Source organism: Aquarana catesbeiana, linkage group LG05 (assembly GCF_042186555.1).
Source record: "Aquarana catesbeiana isolate 2022-GZ linkage group LG05, ASM4218655v1, whole genome shotgun sequence".
Lineage (NCBI taxonomy): Eukaryota > Metazoa > Chordata > Amphibia > Anura > Ranidae > Aquarana > Aquarana catesbeiana.
The window spans coordinates 404,306,238-404,314,638 of NC_133328.1; positions in this window are offsets into that span (position 1 = coordinate 404,306,238).

Sequence of the window (8,401 nt, forward strand, 5' to 3'; positions counted from 1 at the left end):
TTCCTTCATGTGCATAAGGAAATCATTTTCTTTTCCAGTCACAATGGCCTGAATTGGGATAATGTTGTGGCTTACATGCTATGTAAAGGCAGCAAGCACAAATGCTGATTAATCTCTCCTCATTTAGATGTGGCATCTTCAGGCTGTGCATGACTTGCTCTTCAGTTTGTGTGACTGCTTCATATACCAGACAATGTGATTGGATAATTGTGCACCATTTCATATTAGACAGGGAGCAATGATGTGCACTCCTATTTCCTGCAGGTAATTAAAGTCCATGGACCGCAACCACTGGTATGACATTGGTGTTTTGAAATGCATTATGCTGTTCTGGAGTACAGTATTGTATTCATTGTTGTAATACTGGTGATGTTTGAAATAGAATTTGGAAATGGATGCCTCATAAAGCAAGTTTTATTAGGGCTCTTCTTTTTGACATCTAATGTGACCTATGAGCTCCTTTGCATTTTAGATAAATGGCTGACTTTTCTAACATTGCAACACTGTTGCAAACAACACTTTCTAATCAGGAATGTTTCTTATGACTTCCTCTTCAGTACCATTTACAATCAATTCCCTGTGTCCCTGTTTTTGCAGTTTAATATTTCCCTGCTTTACTATCAGCACTACCAATAGTGACCTATTTCCTTTATATGATTGCAGTGAGCAGTTAAACTAAACTGTCTGTAATAAAATATCATCTTACATATTTATATGTCTCCTATAGGCAATAGGTTATATATCCAAAACATTAGCTCCTACAAATTCCCCTAAAATATTCTGCAAACATTGGCACATTGGGATATCAATCAAAATAGCAGCCCCTATGGTATGTACTATGGAGTCTGTGCAGGGCATGGGATAACAGTACTATCAACTAGTGCTGTTGAAGAGAAACCAATTTCTGGAAGCTGTGCTCAGAAAAAAGCAAAGGACTAGGCATCGGTATTGCCTGTGATCTCTCTTCAGCTGAACTTTTCAAATTAATGACTTAAGTAATCTAACACCCCGAGTCCGCAGAACGGAAATCCCTAAGATTAGATGCATGAATGGCACCCTGACACAAAACCCACAAACGGTAATTAATTTGTTCCACAACTATTATTCTTCGCTATATGGTGTGCAGGAGACTGTATCAAATGGAGCCATGGACGATTTTATTAAAGAATTCGCCCTCCCTTCTCTCTCAACCTCCCATCGGGAGATTTTGGAGGGGGAAATCACGATGGAAGAGGTGCTGGCGGTAATTAAACAAGCTAAGACCTCTAAAACACCAGGCCCAGATGGCTTCTCTACGGCCTATTACAAAAAATTTGCTACCCAGTTGGCCCCCCATCTTCTCCGGTTCTTTATGGCAATACAAGACGGCACAGCCCCTGATACAGACTCTAACAAAGCTAACATATGTTTGATTCCAAAACCGGACAAGGACCATACTGACGTGGCAAATTATCGTCCAATATCCTTGATAAATAACGACTTAAAACTCCTGACCAAAATATACGCGAATAGATTCAATTCATTTTAAACAAAATACATTCATATCGACAATGTGGGATTTGTATCGGGTAGACAGGTTGCGGACCATATTAGATGGGCCATAGACTTGATTTCTGTAATGCGTTCTAATTGGGACAGAGGGGATAATAGATAGGGCATGCTATTGTCACTGGACCTACATAAGGCCTTTGACACTCTATCCTGGCCTTTTCTGTTCCACATATTGAGGTAATGGAATTGTGGACCAAACTTTCTTAATTTAATGAGTGCTTTATATTCAAATCCGTCAGCCAAAATTATTGGGTTTGGTCGTACATCGGACCTTTTGCAAATCCAGAGAGGAACTAGACAAGGATGTCCTCTGTCACCACTCCTCTTTGTGATCTCAATTGAGACACTGGCAATAGCCATTAGATCTAACTCCAATATCCATGGTATCGAAAGTGGCAACAAGACCCATACATGTGGCCTATTCGCCTATCCTATCACGACCCTACCCAATTTATTTGCCTTAATGTCCGATTTCGGAAACATTTCTGGTTTGAAAGTAAATTAACCCAAATCGGAGGCTCTAAATATAAACCTCCCAGAAACAGTCTTAGATGCTATACGGCCATTTTTCTCATTTAAATGGTGTACGCAGGTGCTCCCATATCTCGGAGTCAAACTGACCTCTGATATCACCACACTGCATAGCGCCAATTACATCCCTCTTTATGAATCAACAGAACGTGACCTGAAAAATTGGCAAAATCACTATATTTCCTGGATGGGTAGAATAGCGGCAGTTAAAATTAACGTTTTCCCTTGAAAACTTTTACTTTAGATCCCTACCAATTCTGGTCCCCCCGGTCTTCTTCCGGAAGTTACAATCCCTGATATATAAATTCATTTGGCATAAGGGAGGCTATAGAGTAGTCCGTTCCACCCTGTATAGATCTAAATGGCGAGGTGGACTGGGAGTTCTGCATTTTCTGCGCTATTATAGAGCAGCACAACTGGTCCAACTATATCAAATTTTTAACAAAAGATACAGACCTGATTGGGTCCACTTGGAGACACAGGCCAGCCCCACCATTCCCTTAGATCTCCTTATGTGGCTCCCTGCGAAGGAGCATCAGGCAGTATTGAGTCCCTCTTTATCCCACTCCCTGCATCTGTGGGACACAGCATGTAAATTGTACCCCTTACAATCCACTCACTCACCAGCGGCTCCACTTTTCCACAACCCTCACTTCATCCCGGGCCATCAATTCACCTGGTGGGTCAATAAGAGGCTCTACAGAATTGCTCACTTCATAGACCATAAAAGGATAAGACAGCCCAGCTACTTTAAGGAAACTTTAGAAATGCCCCCCACAGAGACACATCGCTTATGCCAAATTACACACTTCCTGCAAACCTTAATGAGAGATGGGGCAGATATCACTGTCAGGACCCTCTATGAGAATAGATGTCTGAAGGGGCCAGAATCACGGGGAGGGATCATGGAATTATACATCATGTTCAACAACCAGGGGGCCAAATCCTCCTACCAAACGGCATGGGAAGCGGACCTAGGGGTAATTGAGGAGGAGATATGGATGAAATGGTTCACCATGGTGCACAAAGGCATACTCAACACCTCATTGGTTGAAGCAAACTATAAAGTGTTATCGTGTTTGGTACCTTGTTTCCACAAAGCTAGCATAATTGTACCCTGGTACCTCAAACCTATGTTTTCAGGGAAGCGGACAGGAAGGTGATATGTACCATGTCTGGTGGACTTGCCCGAAGGTCCGACCGTTCTGGATTAGAGTGTTTAACCTAATTTACTCAGTGACTGGACAAAATATACCCAGAAAAGTGAAACGGGGTTGTTTAGCGATCTCCCGGAGGAGATCCCTAGACATCAGCGTACTCTTATATTCTTCATTCTTTTAGCGGCTAAAATAACCATTGCACGTGCATGGAAGTCGCCCGTAAACAGTATTGCCCTGGTGAAACACAAAATATATTGGATCATTATCAACGAAAAACTGACCAGCATTCGACAAGATAGGCAAACTAGGTTTGAAAAAGTGTGGAACCCCTGGATCGCTTATTTTCAGGCTCCTTGAGAGAGTGACTGGTTCGTGGGGAAATACCCGGAGTACTGACTTAATTATACGTTACTCTGTACTGTGTCTCTGAATGGAGGAGACCATTTTGGAAGAGCCATGGCTTTGCAGCCTCATATCAGAGCCTTTAGGAAGATGGACAATGAGCACCACAGTAGGGACATTACCAAATCTCACTCCAAATCTCTCTAGGCTAGTCAGAGGCAGCAATCCCACTCATACTGCAAATACATCTACGAGGCTATTAGCACAGGAATGCTTAAACACACACACACACATACCAGGAAATGCTCTGCTATTTTTCTGGAAGAAGGTTACTTTTAAGGCACAATTACCATATATAGACAATCCCTATAACATAGCAAATCTTCAGTCTTTGAGTTAAGGTCCACTTTAAGTCCCCTATATGCTATACAGAAGGATAACTGCGCCAACCCTAAACCTATACCTTGTGTCTAAACAATTCTATCATACAATTCATGTGAATATACAAAATTAGGCGAATACATAAAAAATATATATAAGAAAATATATAAAGAATAAAAAATATATATTATAAAAAATACTTGTGAAAAATTATCAGTGAAAAAAATATTTCAAAAAGTATATATACAAAGTCCCAGTGCTGCTCCTTTAAGTATATATGATATCCTTTGTGCTCAAAAACTTAATGCTTTAATGCACCACCAATTTGTGATTCACCACCACCTTCCAAAGTTTGCACTCACCAGAAAGCAATAATAAAACCGCCTCAATTTGTTTTCCTTCCATAGAGTATAACAGGTTTGCCAGCAGTTATGTGTGTTCCATCCATGCTTCAACAATCTCAAAATATCATGGAAAACAAAAAGCCATCATTGCGCAACATTCTAAGCTTTATTTTGTATCTTCAAAAATTGATAGACGAATGCACTCACGTTATTGTGCCTATAAAACAGGCACAAGTCTGTCCAGCGATCCAAGTAAAGCCTTTTGCTTGCCGTCCCGTCTCTAGGAACCGTCATGCAGTGCAAGCCTCGGTTTGGTGCGGGTCAATGGCAGGAAGTAATGATGCTATTCACCAGCCGGCACAATAACATGTGAGTGCATTCGTCTATTTTTTAAGATAAAAAATAAAGCTTAGAATGTTGCACAATGATGGCTATTTGTTTTCCATGAGATTTTGAGATTGTTGAAGCATGGATGGAACACTGATAATTGCTGCCAAACCTGTCTTGTAAAATATATTGGTGGCAATGCGCTTATGGCAATGAATGGGATGGAAAAAAGAACTGCTGCCCCTACTAGTACAGCCACCTAAGTGTAATTTGAATGCGAGTGTTAAATAAGGAAGGGGTAGGTGTGGCGCTGTTCTAGGGTACATTAATTGCATGTCCGTATGTGACACTCTATGTATCTCCTATATTATACTCCCAATAATAATAATAATAAAAATCAGAGTTTAAAGCATCAAATACTTAGTGCAAATCCTAGTGTGTGCAAGTGCTATCAATGTACATATGCAAGAGTAAATGAGTGTGTTGTAATCAAAAAATGACTAAAGTGACAGGTGCTCATCAAAACCGTGCCTTTATTCATTCATTCATTATTTTGATGAAAAAATAAATAAAAATGTGTGTGTGTGTGTATGTATGTGTGTATATATATATATATATATATATGCTGTGATCATAAATAGTTCATTTCAGAAAAAAATAATATAAAGTGAAATATAAAAATTGAACATTAAAAATGAAAAAGTGACAGGTGCTCTTCAAATCTGTGCTCCGTGCGGCTTATAGATCCCCTGTAGGTATTGCACTCACCCGATCCACTCACCCCACACAGGGGATCTCGCTTTCACTGTATCTGCCACTGTGCAGTAATCATCAGATCTTTATCTGCTGTGTCAGTTATATCTTTCCGTTCTTGCGGTATTGGGTGTATCTTTCTTCTTTAGATCTTGCTCCGCATTTCTTACATATAGGAAAGAGACATCTCCATAAAGTGATTCCATTTTAAAATACATTTATTGTAACACAAAAGTGGAAACATACTCACATTGATTCAAATGCATATAAGCCTTTAAAAAACACATGAAGCTGGGACGATTCACGTTCCACGGGCTGAAACCGGAAGTGATGCAAAGACGCTAGATGCTCCGCCCTATGCGTTCCGTCATCAAGACATCATCTGGAGCTCAGATGAGCACAGATTTGAAGAGCACCTGTCACTTTTTTTCATTTTTAATGTTCAATTTTTATATTTTACTTAATTTTTTTTCTGAAATGAACTATGGACTATTTATGATCACAGCATATATATATATATATATATATACACACACACACATTTTTATATTTTTTTTGCATGAAAATAATGTTTTGATATAATATGAGTATCACCAAGGCACGGTTTTGACGAGTACCTGTCACTTTAGTATTTTTTTTACAACACACTCATTTACTCTTGCATATGTGCATTGATAGCACTTGCACTAAGTATTTGACACTTTAAACTTTTATTATTTTTAGTGGGAGTATAATATAAGGATACATAGTGTCACATAGGGGGATGCAATTATTGTACCCTAGAACAGCGCCACACCTACCCTTCCTTATTTAAAACCAGTGTTTTACCCTATGGAAGGAAAACAAATCCTGGCTTGCAAAGTTTGGAAGGTGGTGGTGAATCACGATGGGTGGTGCATAAAAGCATGTAGTATTTGAGCACAAGGGATATCATATAAACTTTAAAGGAGCAGCACTGGGACTTTGTATATATATTATTTTAAATATTTTTTCACTGATTTTTTTTATTATATATATATATATATATATATATATATATTATTCTTTATATATTTTCTTATATATTTTTTTATGTATTCACCTAATTTTGAGTGAATTGTATGATAGAATTGTTTAGACACAAGGTATAGGTTTAGGGTTGGCGCAGTTATCCTTCATAAATACACTTTTCACTATCTCACACTCTATACTGGGGAATCTATAACTGCAGCAGAGTCTATATTTATACATTTATATTTCTTGGTGACACCACTCACATTATGCTATACACAATACCAGTTCCATGAACGCTTGCTGCCAGGGTACCTGGAGACAAAAATGGGAGAGGAAGAGACTCTTCTTCCCACTTCTCTGTGCCTACTGGATCACTTCATGAAACCATCAGGGATTCTTCCCAGGTGACAAGTAGAGTACAAAGCAGCTGGAACAATGACACTTCATTCTTTGGATTTTTAGGGTTAGAATGCTTTGACTGTGATCTACCATTGTTAGGATGGACATGGTCGAGTAAATCACACAAGGAATGTGGTGAACATGGGGGGGTGGTTAACAACACCACTTTGATCTTATTGAGCATTATGATCTCCCCTATTAAACGGTAAAGTACTGTTACACAATGCACACCTTTGTACGATTGCAATCCATGTTATGGCTTGGAGATTACCCCTTCATTATCGTACAGCCTAGATTCACATCGGAGCATGAACATGTTTATGTGATTTTGGTGCACTTTTTTGCATTTTTTACAGCCATTTTCAGGCTTGACTGTATTTGTTTTAGGTGCTAGAAAGAGGGACAGTTGCTGTGCTCAAAATCACACATGACTTACATATGTTTTGTCAGGTGTTTTTCAGGCACTTCCATTGAAATCTATTGGGGCAAAAAACACTCAATCGTGCCTCAAAGAAGCTCCTATACTTTTTCTGAGTGTTGAATGACATTACATCACTTATGTGAGTGGGTACAATAGAATAGCATGGAAATCTGGTATTCAGTGTTGAAGCAAATCTGCAAATGCACTTGAAATCACCAAGATTTGAAAAGCGACAGAAGCATGAATAAAAACATTTTTAATCTGAGGCGTAATGATACTATTTGCAGGTGTCACAAGGTGTGTCTGAGTATTGCACTTCACTTTTGGGGTTACTGTTTGAACAATTTCTGGTTCTATTTTACCATATCCATATATTAATTTTTAATGAACGTACAAGCCCCTATATTTGTGCCAGCCTTGCAGTATGGGGAAAGGTGTGTACAATTTTATCTCTACTATTTTAGTTCTTTGAGCGTTATTTGAATGCAAAGTACAAAAAGAGAAAAATAATAATTTACACCATATGAGGCTCCGTGCTCCAAATTTCATTTGTGATTTTTGTATAACTAAAGGCAAAACTTTTTTTTTAGTTTTGAATAGACTTGAGAGGGATTAGAACACCTTCCGGTTTTTATTGCTGTCTGTTCCCCCCGTTAACCACCTCAATACAGGGCACTTACACCCCCTAACTGCCCAGACCAATTTTCAGCTTTCAGCACTCTCACACTTTGAATGGCAATTACTCAGTCATGCGACACTGTACCCATATGAAATTTGCATCCTTTTTTTCACACATATAGAGCTTTCTTTTGGTGGTATTTAATCACTAGTGTTTCTTTTTATTTTTTGTGCTATAAATAAAAGAACCGTAAATTTTGCGAAAAAAGCCTTTTTCTTTGTTTCTGTCATAAAATGTTGCTAATTAGTAATTTTTCTTCATAAATTTTGGCCAAAATTTATACTGCTACATATCTTTGGTAAAAAAAAAATGAAATTAGCGTATATTATTTGGTCTTTGTGAAAGTTATAGAGTCTACAAATTATGGTGCCAATTTTTTTTTTTTTTACAAAATTGTCATATTAGGTTATTTCTCACACACAGCATATGCATACAATAAATTACACCTCAAATACATTCTGCTACTCTTCCCGAGTATGGCAATACCACGTGTGAGACTTTTACACAGCCTGGCCACATA